The sequence below is a fragment of the Girardinichthys multiradiatus genome, chromosome 23, assembly GCF_021462225.1.
Source record: "Girardinichthys multiradiatus isolate DD_20200921_A chromosome 23, DD_fGirMul_XY1, whole genome shotgun sequence".
Taxonomy (NCBI): Eukaryota; Metazoa; Chordata; class Actinopteri; order Cyprinodontiformes; family Goodeidae; genus Girardinichthys; species Girardinichthys multiradiatus.
In genome coordinates, this window is record NC_061815.1 from 47,030,170 (window position 1) to 47,050,534 (window position 20,365).

Sequence of the window (20,365 nt, forward strand, 5' to 3'; positions counted from 1 at the left end):
TCACGTAGATCTGTGGCAACTCATTCAAAAACACAAATGTGTCATTAGACTTAAAAGTTAAATGAATTACTTGATGAAGCAAAGTTTACTTGATCTCACGCACATTATTCATTTTGTTTCTGGAATAACTGATTAAACAATGAGTTTGAGAAATAATCTAAATAAATTCTTCAGGCTTCCCTGTTATGGCTGAACAGACATCAGAGCCAAACTGCTTTTTCTGAATAAATATTGTCTATGATTATTTAGTCTACTCAAACCTGACTTTTGAGCATTAGACTTGTTAAATGAGTGTAATACCAGTTTGATGCATTCAAGCTTAGTGAACCATGATTATGCATTTGCTTCAACAGTTAACATGCTGCTGATTCATGCTGCATTGGATAAACAGCAAACTATTAACAAGCACGGTTTCATTGATTTCTGAGTCTGAACACTGGAATAGACGCAATGGAAAAAATAAAAAAAAGAGGCCTACGGCTCAACTATAAACTCTATTCAATTGCTTCATCAAGAGACCCAGTGAGTAACTGCGGGATTGTCTGGCCGGTGTTCAAGTCTGAGGTGAAACAAAGTGGCCCTCTCCGAGAGCTGGCAGACAGCACAGCTACCCCGGTGTCTGCCGGTGCACACTGGGCCACAGACCTCACGTCCGTGTGTCTGTGTTTGGGCTGCACGACTGGTGGAAGCTACTGGGAGGCCTTTGTCGGCGGAAAACTGGAGGTAGATGTGGCGACAGCAGGGCAGAGGGACAACAGAGAGCTTGTCCTCAGGCTGGGCCAGAAATGCACATGAAGCCACACAGAATGCGCAGTTTGTCCCAGGGTTAAGTGTCTGAGAGCAACAATCCTATAATTATTGAAGGTTTTATGACATGGAGACAGCAGTTCATGCTGATTTGGTCTCCCATACCGTGTGTCAGAGGACCTTCAGTGTTTCATGGAAAACAGAATGCATAAAAAAATAAGAAACCTCTTCAAGATAAAAGCTGAAAACCTTTGCCTTAAAAGGCTGCAGGCAGCACAACGTGTGACTAAAATAGTTCTAATCCATGTCATTCTCTACCTTCAAATCCAAACCGTATGAAAAAGAGTTGATCAAAATCAGGATTAAGTTTCAGAAGATGTTTTCTAAATGATTATCACCCGCAGCCAGTTATTTTGTTGCTGAAAGCAATGAATCAATTTTGGAAAAGGCATGGCTGCTGCTGGAAAATATGGAGGACTGATCCTGCCATAATTAAGAATAAATATAGAAACAAATAAATGAATAAATAAAATTATTAGTGGGCCAAAAAGTAGCTAGAATTGTAAATTTTTTGCACCATTAAATGCAAAAACATAATAAAAAGAAGAGATTTATGAAATTATTAATCAATTAATCAGATATAAATATATATATATTTTTTTATTTTAATCTACTATTCTTATTTAAACCACTAATTTTCAAATCATATTTTGTTTCTTGAACTCTATATTTTTCCTTTGTTTATTTAATTCAAGTGGATTTCTTACTGTTTTATTTCTTTGAAATGTATTACCACTCTAATATATTTGAAACATGTTTTTCTCGTTAAAAATATATTATTTTTCAAATGATTTTACTCTCCTTTTATTTCTTAAGCACTGATCCCTTAGAGAGCAGTGGGCGGCCATTGTGCGGTGCCCGGAATGCTCATTCTGGAGCTAAGTGTCAGATGGAACTGGGTTTGAACCAGCAACCCAACACAGCAGAATACACTAAAAGATTAGGAGATATTGCCATATTAGTATTGCTTTAATACTGGAATCCCACATTAGATGCTGATGTAGGTCATTTGTCCCATGTTTATGAGGCTTTAATTTAGAAATGCCACATGAAATACAAATAAAACATAGTGACATTTATATATATTAATCAGGACATAAATTATCCTTGAATGACAGTTTACTTTAAAAAGGTTAATTTGTTAAATAATATTGGCCATATTTACTAGGATTTGTTGTTGAAAAATGTATATCTTAAAATTATTCAGAACATATCATTGTGAATGTTTAAAGATGCTGATTTAACATTGAAGTTCTTGTAGTATGTTTCCCATAGTTTGTGAAGAGACCGTCATTGAGTGATGCTTTTTTTTTTTTTTTAAAGCGCGTTAGAAAACGTGACTTCCTCTTACTACTTCAACAAACTGAAGTATTCTCTCAGAGTCAACAGGATACAGTAAACTATCCCAACTAACAGCGCTATCTACCACCAAATCCACAATGCTCCTGACTTCTTTAGCAACATGACAGAAGTTAAATTAGTCGTTTCTGCTCCTTTTCAGAACCAGGCAGCCATAATGAGGATCTGCAGGTACTTCCTAGAAGTTTGACCTCAGCCAATAGGAGAGAAGCTGAGACGGTGATGCTGGTCCACAGCACTTGGAAACTTGAAAATGTGTTTATCTGCAATTTTTGTGCAAGTCTATCTGTGAAGGTCATAATAAGACTGAATAAATGGCCCTTCTTGGTCAAAAGTGAGGATTCTTACACAGTTTCTTTGTAAAAGAAGATAGTGGCTGTAAAATGATGAAATACAGACGATGGACCAAGTAAATAACATTTAAAATGTCTTTTTTTTACATGGTAATTCACATAAAAACAATACTGACTAACACTTTGTGACCAGGCTTGATCTTGATCAGGGTCACTGGCTTCTGTGGCATGTACCCCTGCTGTGTTAGCTTAACAAGCTATGTAAACAAACTGGAAACTCTCTAATCACCACATGTGATCATGCATGGAGTGAAAGTGGAAAGTGAAAGAAAGAAAAGAAACAAACAAATGAAGAGAAATGTAAGAAAAAAAAAAAAAAAATACAATTAAAAATAAAAACTTGGAGAAATCTGAAAAAAACAAGACCAAAAAAAACCAATCCTTGAATGAAACAGTCTCATTTTGTCAACAAAATAATAGTCAGAGTTTACATATGCAATAAAATAAAATATGTAGATGAAACAGAAGTTACCATCATCACCCATTATCTCACACAGCAATATCCTCAGTAACAAAATTTCTATGTTCAAAAGGTCTGAAGTGTTAGCGTCAGTGGATCAGCAGGGCCTATTTTATAGACACCTACTGCCACCTGCTGGACGACAACATAAATAAGGTTTAAAGTGTCGACTGAATTCAAAAACTGCAGTTTTTATGACCATGTTTAAGATGGCAATAAATTCAAACAATAAAGAATTTTTTAAAATTGAAATGTATTAAACTTAAGGGAGGAAGGAGCTATCAGAAAAAAAGGATTTTTCAATGTTCATCCATGATGCATTATTTTATATGTGCAGCTTTCAGATCACAAAATTTATTTTAAGACAAACGTTTCTTTGTTTTGTTGACATATTGATGAATATAACAGTAAAGCCAAAGTTTTGAAATAAAACCCAAAAGCAGAGCTATAAAATTGTATTCTTTTAGTCTGCTGTTTGTGAGGCTGAGAAGAAAAAAACATGTCATGGATTTGTTTTTAACTAAAAAACGAAAGTTTAAGAGGCTGTTTTCTTTAAACAATGTTAAAATCCTTTTACAAGAATAAATCGAGGTATCATCTATATAGAAGGCAGTGTCTGTCAGTAAAATCCTTCCATCCATTATGTCTGTGTAGTTATGATTTCTTTTTATATATTAACCACTGACTATAAGGGAGCTTGGTGGCCCAGTGGTCAAAATCCAAAACCACATAACATAGCAGAACCACGTCTTCTTCTTCTTGCCGGCTAACCACAAGAACCATCAGCCAGGAATTTAGTTGCATGTTCGTTTCCTTCTTTGCCATGACTCATAACATTTCTGTCATATACAAACAAACACTTATTCCCTACATTTTAGCTCTTTTGGAAACGAGTATGAACATCTAAAAACATAGAGAATGTATAAATAACTTTATGTAATGAGACGAGTGCTGCCTAAAACAGCAGGGATTTAGTTAACCTTCTTAGACAGTAACAGAGAAACACCTTTAGGTGGCAGTGTTGCAGGTCTATTGTAACCACCCCAGATTGACATCACATTGAATAAAACAGCACCACTGAGGCACAGCCTCACACAGAGAAATATGCAGAACCATCAATTGTGGCTTCACTCTCAAATATTTTAGACTAACTCTATGGAAAGTACGTAAAGGACCCCAGTTTTTCCACTCCATGACCTTACATTTTCCAGTCCTTTTTAATACCGGTTTCTTCCAGCAAAGGGCAAACATATCCAGGATTTAAATGGATGAAAGTTGCAGAGAAAAAAGAAACTGACTTCACGAACAATTTAAAATATTTAAATAAAAATATTTCCCGATCATTACATGTGACTTACTTTTATTAGCAATTAAAAGTATTTTGACAGTTTGATGCATGCTTTACGTTCGATGTTAGACGCAACATTAACAACATCTCCGAGAACAGAGGAAGGAACGAGCACTGGGTTGCAGTAACCACGACAGGCTGATGAAAGCTGCTTTCAGACTCATTTCTGCTCTTTGTGTGCTGCAGAAAGAAAAAGCCACAGTCACAGGCTATACCAGTAACATCTAATCCTTCTCCATCCCTCCGACGAACTAATCCTTCTAGGAACACAGGTGGCCCCCCCACAGCAGGAGAACCATACCCCGACGCTGGTCTAGAACAAAAACAAAAGGGATTTCTTTAAAGCTGGTTTCATTCCTTACATAACACGAACATACTGGCAATCGGACTTCTGTAAACAGTGATTTCCTTGATGCAACAAACTATGTCATAGCTTTACACCTTCCTTTGTAAAACAGATGACAAGAGTGCAATGCAGCCAGACGAGTAAAGGCATTTCCTTTCCAGGATACCAATTAAACAATAGCAGGCCTTGTCTGCCCTGTTTGAGGCCCGTAAACACAGGGAGCCATCCTCGGTTTCCCACCCCTCATGTCGGGCCTGCTGCCAGCCGATTGGGTGGCAAAGCACTCAGCAGAGAAAGAGAGGTCAAAGAAGTAATCATATGTTCCTGCTATATGGAAAAAAAAACTTGTGAGAATGGTGTCAAATGATTGCAGTGTTCTCAAAACAACATTGGGAAAACAATGGCCGGTGATTTTAATGTTAGATCTATCTATAATGCAATATACATTTTTTACAATATATAAACAAGATAAAAGTTTAAGCCAGATATTTTCATGCATTGACTTGGGAAAGTCCACAATTCTCTGCCTGATGTCTGGCCCAATTTTTTTATGTCAGAAAGGAAGCAAGTTGTTTGAGGAGTTGCCTTAAAATAGCGCTCGCCTCCATTTAAGGGTGTATTCACACCAGGAAAGTCCTTTGGTCCGCTTGTTTGGTCCGGACCAAAAGCGAACTTTATTTTTTTCATTTGGTGCGGTTTGTTTTCACATTGTACTTTCTGGAACTGAACTATTACTTGTAAACAAAGCCACGTGGGTGACGATCATGGCTCCCATTGGACAGAAATGACGGAGGCGGGACAGAGCACAGACCCGGAAATTGAGGAAACCAGCTGTAGACGTGCTGCATGCAGCACCTCTGTTCTGCATATTTGTGACGTTATTACAGCTGCAATATTATTGTGAGGCTGAAGAGCAACTCATTCAACACAGACTTTGGGACGTTGCATTTATAATGTTGGAACCCCGTTCCGTTCTCTACGTGCCTTGTCCCACAACAAACCAGTAGCGTTGCTAAGCAACACACCGCTTATCAGGTATGATTACCTTACAACACACAGCTTTGCTACCGGCTACGGTGGCTTTTTATGTCCAAAGAGACGTACGCTTTTTGTAGTTGGTTCGGATCGGGGCCGGTTTGTATTCAGACCATAAGCGGACCGCACCAGAGTCCATTCGGAAGCGGACCGAGACCACCACAAAAAGTGGGTCTCGGTCCGGTTGCTTGGTCCGGACCAGGGTTCGCTTGATTATATTCACACCTGCACAAAAGGTCCGGACCAAGGTGGGAAACAAACTCTGGTCCATTTAAAGTGAACCAAAAGTGGCAAATCTGAATACACCCTAACTCAGATGTTCTGATGTAACCTATCAGAAGCTTTGAAATCCACGACTTCACCTTCTGGGTTTCACCATATTGCATAAAAGCATCTAAGTATGTAAACGTCTGACTTTTAGTAAAAAAGAAAAAAAAAAAATCCTCAAAACAAAAATCACTCGCAATATTCTTGGAATTGGCTACAAAAATAACTTTAGTTTTCTTGACTGAACGGGAAAGAAAAAGTTGGATTTAAAGTCAGTTACTGAGAAAAAAACAGGGCTTTTTATACAGTTTCATGTATGCAAATATCTGCTGTCAACTGTTTGTAGACATGTCTATTAATGACAGATAAAGAGCAACTAATCCCTTTTGTCCTTCACTACTTCCATTTTGTTGACAAAAACTGACCATTTTGTACCAATCAAAACTATTGTAAATCAGTTATTTTTCTTTGTACCTGTAGTATTAGTGAATAAATTAATGATAAATTGTCAAAAAAATAATACAATTTCATAAATTGTAATTTAATTGTATCTTTTGAATCTTTTTATTACTTTTCTTCTAGTTATGTTCCTATTATTATATTTAATGACAAGTTAAGGCTCATGATCAAACTAAAATAACTAGGCATCCTCATGCTGATAGATATTCATTATTGGTGTACGTTAACCTGGAGTAGTAAAATATAGAAAGTAGCTTTAAATTTCAAATCAGGTACAAAATGTCCCCCCTGGTAAATACAAACCTACCCAAAGCTGCTAAGAAACATCCTGTGGTAGACAGACCCGTTTCCGACCCAACAAGAAGAAAAAAAAAATCTTTCATAAACTAACCAGTTGATTGTTTAAATCAATAAACATGCTGTTTTAACACTACTGTCACATTTTTAGGACAGGAAAACACAACAGTTAGCAGAACCTAAATCTAACTCTGCAGCAGCCAATGTCACGTCACCATTTGTATTCATTAATTTAACAGTTCTGGGTCATCCTCAACAACAGCTTCAGCTTTTCTTATCTCCTAACACCACGGTGTGTGTTTGCCAGATAGTAGGTTTTCTCATTTCGGGCCCCTTTTCACAGCGGCACAAATGGTCAATACATTTATTCATTTAGCTTCTGGATGAGAGCAGATAGCAGACCTCTGTTTCCATCCATCACCGGCTTCACACAAGCATCAAAGGACAAGGGGATGGACAATTTCTGGAACAATGGCGCACTATGGGAGAGATTAAAGAGCTCCAGGTAGGGAACCGAAGGGCGTTTTGATTTTATGAGATTTATCTGCGAGAAGCAACATTGTAACATTTGTATGTTGAATATAAAGAAAAAGCTACCTTTTATTTTAAATGTTGTTTTATGTTAAAATTAATACAGATCCTATTTCTACGAGCTGCAATTTGTGATCATATTTGCATAGGAAAGTTAATGGCAGACCAATGAAAATCAGACATGATTGGTGGCTTTGCGAAGCAGTGGCCAGACTAAATCAATGACCAGGTCTCCTTAGCTGATAATATTAACATCTCCAGCTGGTTGCATTAATGCCCACAGCAATCAAAGTTTTTACCTACTTATCAAGTGACAATCACATCCTGTTTTCTGTCCAACCGAGCTGCAAAACATGTTGCCTGCACCTAAAATGTCAGCAGATTGTGTGTTTTATTACAGAATGAAGTCCAATTCTCTGGTTGCTTTCTTACAGCTTAGTGAAAGAATAACCTATTTATCACATCTCCTCCTGCTAGTCTGCCTGTGTATCTATAAAAGGCTTTTGGACATGGAGAGGTGCAGCAGATTTTCTGACCAGAAAGAAGGTATCCCTGGCACTGGTGTGAGCTCTGTGGTTTTATCTACTGATTCCTGCAATTCTTTTGTAGTAGAAACTGTAGATTGAGGGTTGCTTCTTCATGATCCAAAACATGACAAGCAAATGCTCAGCAGAGATTTACTAAATGCAGGTTTTTCATTAGTTTCTCCAAATCTTTTTGAAAAATATATTACCAGTCAAACGTTTAGATACACTTTCTCACTTAATGACTATTTACATTGTAGATTCTCACCAATGGCAACAAAGCTATGACTGAACATACATGGGATTATGTAGTAAACAAAAAGTGTGAAATAACTAAATATTTTATATTTTAGATTCTTTAAAATAGCCACTATTTGTTCTGATTACTGCTTTGCTCTTTTGGCGTTCTCTCCATGAGCTTCATGAGTTGGGTCACCTGAAATGGCTTTCCAAAGTGTCTTGAAAGAACTTCCTAAAAGTTCTTTCAAGCAGAGAGAGACGGCAAAAGGTGAATATTTCAGTCATCACAGCAAAGGACAGCTACTATAAGAAATATAAAATATATTTAAAGTTCTTTTACAATTTTGCTACATATTTCCATAGGTGTTCATTTACATTTTTGATGTCTTCAGTGAAAATCTACATACAATGTAAAAAGTCATAAACATAAATAAAACCATTAAATGAGAAAGGTGTTCTAAAACATTTGACCTGTAGTGTATTAGCTGGAGCAACCCCTAGCAAACCCAGTTCACTGACTGTAGTACTATTTATTTTTTACTGTTTATTATTCATACAGTTAAACAGGAAATAAGCACATCAATGTTTTTTCTATTGTAAATATATTTCCAATGAGAATGTTGAAATGAAATTCACTCCAGATGTCAATAACAACCCAAGTAACACACAAACACAACAAAATAAAATAATTCCATTAATTAGACTATGTGAAATAAATAGCACGGCGAATAATATTAACTGGTCAGGTTCTAACTGATGGCTTACAGGTTTGTCATTACGAAGGCATCACACAAGAAGAATCTCATGGTGGGGGGAAGGTAAAGAATTATCTTAGTACCTTGGAATCCTTGTGATTACGAGCTGATGGCATTGGTTATAGCTATATTCCGGGGTTGGACAATGAAACTGAAACAGCTGTCATTTTAGTGTGGGAGGTTTCATGGCTAAATTGGACCAGCCTGGTAACCAGTCTTCATTGATTGCACATTGCACCAGTAAGAGCAGAGTGTGAAGGTTCAATTAGCAGGGTAAGATCACAGTTTTGCTCAAAATATTGAATGCACACAACATTATGGGTGACATACCAGAGTTCAAAAGAGGACAAATTGTTGGTGCACGTCTTGCTGGCGCATCTGTGACCAAGACAGCAAATCTTTGTGATGTATCAAGAGCCACGGTATCCAGGGTAATGTCAGCATACCACCAAGAAGGAGGAACCACATCCAACAGGATTAACTGTGGACGCAAGAGGAAGCTGTCTGAAAGGGATGTTCGGGTGCTAACCCGGATTGTATCCAAAAAACATAAAATCACGGCAGAATTAAATGTGCACCTCAACTCTCCTGTTTCCACCAGAATTGTCCGTCGGGAGCTCCACAGGGTCAATATACACGGCCGGGCTGCTATAGCCAAACCTTTGGTCACTCATGCCAATGCCAAACGTTGGTTTCAATGGTGCAAGGAGCGCAAATCTTGGGCTGTGGACAATGTGAAACATGTATTGTTCTCTGATGAGTCCACCTTTACTGTTTTCCCCACATCCGGGAGAATTACGGTGTGTTGAAGCCCCAAAGAAGCGTACCACCCAGACTGTTGCATCCCTAGAGTGAAGCATGGGGGTGGATCAGTGATGATTTGGGCTGCCATATCATGGTATTCCCTTGGCCCAATACTTGTGCTAGATGGGCTCGTCACTGCCAAGGACTACCGAACCATTCTTGAGGACCATGTGCATCCAATGGTTCAAACATTGTATCCTGAAGGCGGTGCCGTGTATCAGGATGACAATGCACCAATACACACAGCAAGACTGGTGAAATATTGGTTTGATGAACATGAAAGTGAAGTTGAACATCTCCCATGGCCTGCACAGTCACCAGATCTAAATATTATTGAGCCACTTTGGGGTGTTTTGGAGGAGCGAGTCAGGAAACGTTTTCCTCCACCAGTATCATGTAGTGACGTGGCCACTATCCTGCAAGAAGAATGGCTTAAAATCCCTCTGACCACTGTGCAGGACTTGTACAGGTCCTTCTCAAAATATTAGCATATTGTGATAAAGTTCATTATTTTCCATAATGTCATAATGAAAATTTAACATTCATATATTTTAGATTCATTACACACTAACTGAAATATTTCAGGTCTTTTATTGTCTTAATATGGATGATTTTGGCATACAGCTCATGAAAACACAAAATTCCTATCTCACAAAATTAGCATATTTCATCCGACCAATAAAAGAAAAGTGTTTTTAATACAAAAAACGTCAACCATCAAATAATCATGTACAGTTATGCACTCAATACTTGGTCGGGAATCCTTTGGCGGAAATTACTGCTTCAATGCGGCGTGGCATGGAGGCAATCAGCCTGTGGCACTGCTGAGGTCTTATGGAGGCCCAGGATGCTTCGATAGCGGCCTTTAGCTCATCCAGAGTGTTGGGTCTTGAGTCTCTCAACGTTCTCTTCACAATATCCCACAGATTCTCTATGGGGTTCAGGTCAGGAGCGTTGGCAGGCCAATTGAGCACAGTGATACCATGGTCAGTAAACCATTTACCAGTGGTTTTGGCACTGTGAGCAGGTGCCAGGTTGTGCTGAAAAATGAAATCTTCATCTCCATAAAGCTTTTCAGCAAATGGAAGCATGAAGTGCTCCAAAATCTCCTGATAGCTAGCTGCATTGACCCTGCCCTTGATAAAACACAGTGGACCAACACCAGCAGCTGACACGGCACCCCAGACCATCACTGACTGTGGGTACTTGACACTGGACTTCTGGCATTTTGGCATTTCCTTCTCCCCAGTCTTCCTCCAGACTCTGGCACCTTGATTTCTGAATGACACGCAGAATTCGCTTTCATCCGAAAAAAGTACTTTGGACCACTGAGCAACAGTCCAGTGCTGCTTCTCTATAGCCCAGGTCAGGCGCTTCTGCTGCTGTTTCTGGTTCAAAAGTGGCTTGACCTGGGGAATGCGGCACCTGTAGCCCATTTCCTGCACACGCTTGTGCACGGTGGCTCTGGATGTTTCTACTCCAGACTCAGTCCACTGCTTCCGCAGGTCCCCCAAGGTCTGGAATTGGCCCTTCTCCAAAATCTTCCTCAGGGTCCGGTCACCTCTTCTCGTTGTGCAGCGTTTTCTGCCACACTTTTTTCTTCCCACAGACTTCCCACTGAGGTGCCTTGATACAGCACTCTGGGAACAGCCTATTCGTACAGAAATTTCTTTCTGTGTCTTACCCTCTTGCTTGAGGGTGTCAATAGTGGCCTTCTGGACAGCAGTCAGGTCGGCAGTCTTACCCATGATTGGGGTTTTGAGTGATGAACCAGGCTGGGAGTTTTAAAGGCCTCAGGAATCTTTTGCAGGTGTTTAGAGTTAACTCGTTGATTCAGATGATTAGGTTCACAGCTCGTTTAGAGACCCTTTTAATGATATGCTAATTCTGTGAGATAGGTATTTTGGGTTTTCATGAGCTGTATGCCAAAATCATCCGTATTAAGACAATAAAAGACCTGAAATATTTCAGTTAGTGTGCAATAAATCTAAAATACATGAATGTTAAATTTTCATCATGACATTATGGAAAATAATGAACTTTATCACAATATGCTAATATTTTGAGAAGGACCTGTATATGTCATTCCCAAGACGAAGTGACGCTGTATTGGCTGCAAAAGGAGGCCCTACACCATACTAATAAATTATTGTGGTCTAAAACCAGGTGTTTCAGTTTCATTGTCCAACCCCTGTATTTCTAGGCTTTACAATATTCCAATGAGCGCTGAGGGGGCGATTACGCAAAACAAGAAAACATTATCACACCATAAAACCAGCCACCACCAGATTGTGCCAGAAGAGCTGTCCCAGAGCCATGGAGCTCTCCCTCACAGAGAACTTCAGAAATTAGCAAACAAAATGGCTTCTATGCACTCTTAGTGCACAAGACTCCACAGCTGAAGACAAGCATGTCAATGTCTGTTTCAGGTTTGCCAGAGAGAGTTTGGACAAGCCAATTAAATTCTGGGAGAAAACTGTTTGGCCAGATGCGACCAAAATGTAACTCAATAAATGTCTCTGTACACAAAAACATCAAATAAACAGCACAGTGTAGAGGTGGGAATATCATGGTGTGAGGCTGTTTTCAACATATGGTACAGATAGATTTCACTTACCTGGAGACATAATTAATGGCGCAATATTCTCTGACATTTCTGATAAGAATTTGAAGGGGGATTTTTCAGACAAGGAAATTTTCAGAGTACAGGCATTTTTAATGCGCAGCAAACTGCATTTTCCTTCAAGTTGGCTCATTAAAACATCCCATCTACGACGCTTAAAAACTCCATCCCCAAGAGTCAAAGGAAGAATGGCAAATCGAATCTCATCACTGTATTGAGAAGTAGTTGCTTGTTGTTCTCTTTGAGAAAATAGCTGCAAAAAGTACAAATTAATCAACCTCAACTCGGGAGCAGGAACAACCTAGTTTTACAACAATTGCTCATTTGTCACTGCAGGCTCAGCTTTTTACTCTATCCTCTTATTCTCTAAACTTGACTGTGGGCCAACTAGGTTGCAATCAAAGAACATACCACTGGAGCTCATTATTTTAGCATACAGTGACTGGGACAAACAAAAAGACCTTATTTTAGAAAGAAAGTGGATATTTTATATTTAAAAAGCATATATATATATATATATATATATATAATAAAATAGCCCCCTATAATCAGGGAATATTCACAAATTACGCAAACATATACCACAACGATTCACAGTGTTTGAAGAACTGACGCATTACTCTTTTAGCCAATCCCCCTCCTTTGTTAAGAGAGCCACCGGCATTCTTGGATCCTGTTACCGTGACATCTCAGCGTCCGTCTTATGTGTCTGCCCGGAGTGAGGCTTGCATTCCTCATATGTCACTGGCAAAATGCTTCAGTATCCAAGCTACTGAATGACACACAAATGTATACAAGGCCAAAAAATGAAGTCAGCAGTTTCTCCCACTGCTGTTCACTGACCCATACAAGAGCCATCCCAGTCAACCCAAAAGACAATAAAGAACACTGTTAAAATCAGTGACTGTTTATTTTCTCTACTAAGAAATCGTTGGGCCACTAAATGTCAACATATAACAAATCTGAAGAAAAGCAACATTTCTCTCAAATTCATTCATCATTTGTTCTGAAAAGATGCATTAGAAAACCAAGAATCAAAGTATGTACCATGTCAGATTGTATTGACTGCATAATATTCATAACTATTTTCAGAATCAGAATCAGAATCAGAAAAGCTTTATTGCCAAGTACGTTTTTGGACATACAAGGAATTTGTTTTGGCGTAGTCGGTGCAATACAGTACAAATTAAACAGTACAAACATATCTACAATATAATATAAATATAAGTGCACAGTTTTAAGTGAGTGGGAGTAAATATAGAGCAGTATAAGATGCAAGAGCAATACAACAGTGCAGGTGATCATTGTGCAAGTAAAGCAGTGCAAGTAAGCAGGAGTCCAACTGTTTATTTATAACTATAATTACAATGCACTTTATAAACACTTTATAAACAATTAAACACAACACTCTTCAATGTTGTGAATGAACATCGAAAGAAAATATCCTATAAAAATCAAAGCAGCCATATCTTGTACATTTTCAGATTATTAGAATGCCTACTAAAACAATCCAAACAGCATTTTAATAAATATTACCACTATGATAAGTGACATTTAAACACTACTTATTTTAATGCTCATAGCTTAAGCTGTTTCTGTTTGACCTTAACCTACAGTGCAAAGAACCTCTAAAACTTTTCTGTCATTTATACAGTTAAATTCAGTAAGACAGTACTGAACTCCCTCTACATATTCCTGTGTGTTGCCGGTCAGCTGGCTGAAAGAAGTCTACTACACTTTCCCCCTCATTTACAAAGGTTTGGAAATATTCCTGGTATAATGTGTATAGCAAATATATGTATAATTTTTGGGGATCAAGCAAGATTAACAAGGATTTATTTTTTCCATTTGTCCTGGAATCTACTCTATTGGTCAAAAGTTTGAGATGCACTTTTTTATTCAATGGGTTTCTTAATTTTGGGACTATTTATGTTGCAGATTCTCACCAAAGGCAACCAAACTGTGAATGAACATACATGGAATTATGTAGTAAACAAAAAGTGTTTATATTTTAGATTCTTCCAAATAGCCACCCTTTGCTCTGATTACTGCTTTGCATCCTTAGCATTCTCTCCATGAGCTTCATCAGGTGATCACCTGAAATGGTTTGCCAAAGAGTCTTGAAAAGAACTTCAAAGAACTTCTTGAAAGGTTCAGACGGCCAAAGGTTAATATTTCAGTCATCACAGCAAAGGCCGGCTACTTTAAGGAATCTAAAATGAAAAACATATTTAAAGTTATTTTACAATTTTTTTGTTTGCTACATAATTCCATGTGTTCATTCACAGTTTTGATGCCTTCAGTGAGAATCTACGTACAATGTAAATAGTCATAAACATACAGAAAAACATTAAATGAGAAAGTGATTCTAAAACGTTTGACCAGTAGTGTATATATCACAATGAAAAACAATAATAGACAGATGTCCTTGATGTCATAACTGTATTAATTTCCTTTTGTTATTCATCACAGGATTAGGAATATTTCTTGCTTTTGTTTTTTGAATAAAAAGGAATTAGATTATGTTACAAATTTCCATTTGAATTTTTTATTTTTTTTAATAAATGTGTCCTGTTTGGCGGAGTAGCCAAGAAGAAGCCCATCAGATTTACTTTCACAATTGGAGCATTGCAGCTAAATGCTATAATGCTCCACTTGAGATTTATATATGTATATATATAAAAAACTCTAAGAAACTGCTTTGGAATTATTTCAATTGCAATGGAGACATTTTTAACACCTCACTGGAGACATGTCATGTGCCAGCCTGCTTCAAGTCCTCCACCATCGTCCCTGTTCCCAAGAAGCCAAGGACCACAGGGCTTAATGACTTCAGACCCGTCGCCCTGACCTCTGTGGTGATGAAGTCCTTTGAGCGCCTTGTGCTCTCACACCTAAAAGACATCACCAACCCCCTCCTGGACCCCCTGCAGTTTGCCTACAGAGCCAACAGGTCTGTAGATGATGCAGTCAACCTAGCCCTTCACTTCATCCTCTGGCACCTGGACTCCACAGGAACCTACGCCAGGATCATGTTTGTGAATTTCAGCTCTGCCTTCAACACCATCGTCCCAGTTCTGCTCCAGGAGAAGCTCTCCCAGCTGAGTGTGCCCGACTCCACCTGCAGGTGGATCACTGACTTCCTGTCTGACAGGAAGCAGCGTGTGAGGTTGGGGAAGCACGTCTCTGACTCCCTGACCATCAGCACCGGTTCCCCCCAAGGCTGTGTTCTCTCTCCTCTGCTCTTCTCCCTGTACACCAACAGCTGCACCTCCAGTCACCAGTCTGTCAAGCTTCTGAAGTTTGCGGACGACACCACCCTGATCGGACTCATCTCTGATGGTGACGAGTCTGCGTACAGATGGGAGGTGGACCATCTGTTGGACTGGTGCAGCCAGAACAACCTTGAGTTCAACGCTCTAAAGACAGTGGAGATGGTTGTGGACTTCAGGCAGAACCCAGCCCCACCTGCCCCCATCACCCTCTGTGACTCCACAATTGACACTGTGGAATCTTTCCGCTTCCTGGGAACCATCATCTCCCAGGATCTCAAGTGGGAGCCAAACATCAGCTCCCTCATCAAGAAAGCCCAGCAGAGGATGTTCTTCCTGCGGCAGCTGAAGAAATTCAACCTGCCAAAGACTATGATGGTGCACTTCTACACAGCCATCATTGAGTCCATCCTCACCTCCTCCATCACCATCTGGTACGCCGCTGCTACAGCCAAGGATAAGGGCAGGCTGCAGCGTGTCATTCGGTCTGCTGAGAAGGTGATTGGCTGCAGTCTACTGTCGCTCCAGGAACTGTACACCTCCAGGACCCTGAAGCGGGCAGGGAAGATTCTGGCTGATCCCTCCCACCCTGGTCACAGACTCTTTGAGACTCTCCCCTCTGGCAGGAGGCTGCGGTCCATCCGGACCAAAACCTCACGCCACAAGAACAGTTTTTTCCCATCTGCCACCAGCCTTGTTAACAAAGCCCAGAAACCACCCTGACACTCTCCCTTTCCCCACACCCCCTTTTTTTGCTGACAGGACACTTGTAACCTGCAACTCTATGCGTTACATTAACGCTCAGCTTGGACTCCTGCTTTACTTGCACAATGATCACCTGCACTGTTGTATTGCTCTTGCATCTTATACTGCTCTACTTTTACTCTCACTCACTTAAAACTGTGCACATATATTTATATTATATTGTAGATATGTTTATACTGTTTAATTTGTATTGTATTGCACCGACTACGCCAAAACAAATTCCTTGTATGTCCAAAAACGTACTTGGCAATAAAGCTTTTCTGATTCTGAACAAAAAGGGAAAAAGAAGAAGCAAGAAGGGGAGAGAGGTGGGGCAATAAGGAAAAAGGGAGAGAAAAATAAAAGAATAGAGGAGAGAAAGAAAGAATTTGATTTTTTTTTAAAGGTAATTCTATTAAAAGGTTATCATACTGGAAATATCTCTCACGCATGCTTACAATATGCTTGCATGTAATGTGTTTAGTTTTAAAACTTTGTTTAAAAAAAATCTTTAGATTTTTATGTGTGAAGAAGGTTTCTTTCACTGATAGTTGATAGTTGTTTTATTGTCTGTATCAAATCTTTTGGTAGAGATTAAAGAAAAACATCACTCAGGTCTAATTTCATTTAGGTCCTAAAGACATAACAGGATTTTCTTTGGAAACAAGCACAAATGCTGACACACCTTTCAGTGTCCTCTCCAAAGTCTTCACCTTTGGCTTAATGCAACGTTGTATAAAATCAAATGTCAGCCTCATCTGTCTCTGCTATCAAATGAAAAACAGTTGGTCCATCTTGGTCTGAGTAGCAATGTGAAGTAAATGTTGATGAATAATGAGCTGGACAGAGCAGCAGTGAGAGGAGACAAACAGCCTGGAGCAATGTAACAAGGTAAACAGACAACTGGGAGTCAGACGAGTGTTGAAGGTTGGAAGGTCATGTTGTCTACGATGCAGTATCTGCTAATGGCAATATATTGCATTATATTGACTACTCAGCTAGAACAACACACCATCTCGGCGTGCCAAGTGGGACTGAGAAAGACCACCTCCTCCACCGCTTGCAGCTGCCAAACCGCAGCGATGGCATTTTCTTCCAAAATGTGCATCATGCACCTCAGGGAGGCGGGTTCCACTGCACATTGGTCTCTGTTTGTGTTCAGGAGTGTGTGCATTCCCTTGCCTTTGTTTGTACATTCCCGTGTGTTAACACGGTGGCAGGCAGCTGTCCTTGACTCTATATTGACAGAGTGTGTGGGATCTGCACGGTATTTTTATCCATTAGCCTGAGTGAGACAGCAGGTGGATGTTAAAACAAGGTCACGTGGTAGCAGCAGTCGTTGTGTGCGACTGTTTTGGGAACAAAAACTAGAAAATGCTGTTGTTGGGTTGTGGGTTAGGTTAAGGACTAAGATGTGAATTAAGTTTAGGTTAGGTCTAGGGTTAGGCATGTACTAGTAATGGATAGGTTTAGGGAAAGAGTAGGGGCTAGGCCATATAACTGAATGAAAAATGAATGGAAGTCAATGCAAAGTCCCCATAGGGATAGAAAAAACCAAGACATGTATTTTATTGCTCGACTAAAAAAGCTTGAGTTATGTACACATACTGACCTTTAAAAGGTTAAACTTCCCAAAATGTTTTTTTTTCTGTTTGTTTTAAATCTGATAATGCAAAAACTAAAACAAAGGATGCATCAAAACTAATGTTGATGCTAATCATTGACCATTCTCAGTGCATAATAACAACAACAATTATAATAAATTATACTTTATATTCTGCATTTTCTGGAAGTTGTTTTATAATTTTGGGTTTTATTGGTCGATAAAATGAGTGAAGAAATGCGAACAGACTGGTTAAAATCCCCCAATTCCATATGGATATTTTAGGATAATATACTTTTAAAAAGTTGACTTATTATTAGTGGAAACCATTATTTATTAAACATTTTTGGCACTAATTAGGGTTTTTTTGTCTTGGGACAAATGCACTATGATTTTAAAGACCCTCTTAGGGGTTAATTTCAGAAGATTTTACAGTGTTTATTTGGAAGATGAAAAAGGAGAAAGTTCATGGGTGCCTTATAAATATGGAACCAAAAAGAAAATTTGTTGACTGCCCTTCATATTTTACAACTGTTTAAAACCTAAATACATTTGGCAGAAATAACTAAGTTAATTATCGGTCTTATGAAGCACTGGGTGTTAAGAGGTTAAGATGGTAGAGCACGGAGATTTCACTGTTTTCCTTCCCTGCCCTGCAAGCTGAATCCAGCGATGCACGCAAACTTACATTCCTCCGCCACCTGTTCAGAGTGTTCGAGACAAAGACGGCGCTCTCCTTTTAAGACATCCAGACAGCGTCCACTTCAACTTTTACTCCAGCTTGATATAAAAGATGTCACTCTGAACAATGCTGTGGCTGAGGAGTTCAGATGAACTTAATAATTATGCTGCCACAATCAGAGTTTAAAAGCCCTTGGAAGCTAATGTTTATTCCCCACCGTGGTCAGGCAGCCAGTGGACATGGCGACCGGTTGAAATAGGAATCAGGAAGGCATGTGAATGAGCTTAGCGGTGCCCACTTGAGCTGCCTGCCAAGATAAAACCCTTAAGAACTATAATGAACTCAGTCTCCAGTGGGATGCAAATGAGATGAACTATTGAGAGCAGAAGAGGAGTGTTTTGTCAGAATGAAAGGAAAATGTTTTGTAGAAAGAAGAGGTGGGTGCATCTTATTGAAAGCTGAGAAAACTGTTTTGGCAGGACGCATGTGTGAACAGACCAAAGAGTAACGGACCTTTCTGATCCATCTGCTTTGATCAGCGCTGCTACCAGTTTATAATGAGGTTTAGAGATGAAGAAAAGTGTCTGAGGCACAGAAAATCAAAAACAGAACTGTGCTACAGAAACTCCAGTAGACTACAGCACCTCATACCTACAGTGTCATGCAAAAGTACTCATAGCTGTTGAACATTTAACATTTTTTCACATTACAGCCACAAATAATTGTATACTTTAGTGGGTTTTTAGGTGAGACAAACACAAAGTAGTTCCTAATTGTTGAGTGGAAGATAAAGCACAAAAGGCTTGAAACAAACCTTTTACAAATAAATATCTTAAAAAGTTCAGCATTCATTTGTTGTGGTGAAGAAAGAGCTGAGCCGAAAACCGAAGCTCTCGATTTACCGGTCTACGTTTCTACCCTCACCTATGGCCATGAACTTTGGGTCATGACCGAAAGAACAAGATCCCGGATACAAGCGGCTGAAATGAGCTTCCTCCGTAGGGTGGCCGGGCACTCCCTTAGAGATAGGGTGAGGAGCTCGGCCATCCGGGAGGGGCTCGGAGTAGAGCCGCTGCTCCTCCACATCGAGAGGAGCCAGTTGAGGTGGCTCAGGCATCTATACCGGATGCCTCCTGGACGCCTTCCTCGGGAGGTGTTCCAGGCACGTCCCACCGGGAGGAGGTCCAGGGGACGGCCCAGGACACGCTGGAGGGACTATGTCTCTCGGCTGGGCTGAGAAAGCCTTGGGTTCCCCCTGGAAGAGCTGGAGGAGGTGTCTGGGGAAAGGGAAGTCTGGACTCCTGCTTTACTTGCACAATGATCACCTGCACTGTTGTATTGCTCTTGCATCTTATACTGCTCTACTTTTACTCTCACTCACTTAAAACTGTGCACATATATTTATATTATATTGTAGATATGTTTATACTGTTTAATTTGTATTGTATTGCACCAACTACGCCAAAACAAAGTCCTTGTATGTCCAAAAACGTACTTGGCAATAAAGCTTTTCTGATTCTGATTCTGATCTTCTCCCGAACCAGATCAATAAGTATTGGTGCCCCCCAGGGGTGTGTTCTATCCCCACTCCTCTTCTCCCTGTACACAAATGACTGCACCTCATCGAAAATGTTTGCAGATGACACCACGGTCATTGGCCTGATCCAGGACGGTGATGAGTCTGCATACAGGCAAGAGGTGGATCGGCTGATACGCTGGTGTTGTCAGAACTACCTGGAACTCAACCCACTCAAGACTGTGGAAATGGTGGTGGACTTTCGGAGAACACCACCCCCATACACCTCCCTCACCATCAACAACACCGTGTCGGCTGTGGACCACTTCAGATTCCTAGG

General features: G+C 39.8%; 1 protein-coding gene across 1 annotated transcript in view; it reads right to left on the reverse strand.

Moving 5' to 3' along the window:
• Positions 1 to 20,365, reverse strand: part of rapgef2b (Rap guanine nucleotide exchange factor 2b) — a 127,360-nt gene that overhangs the window by 84,753 nt on the left and 22,242 nt on the right. The window lies entirely within an intron of this gene.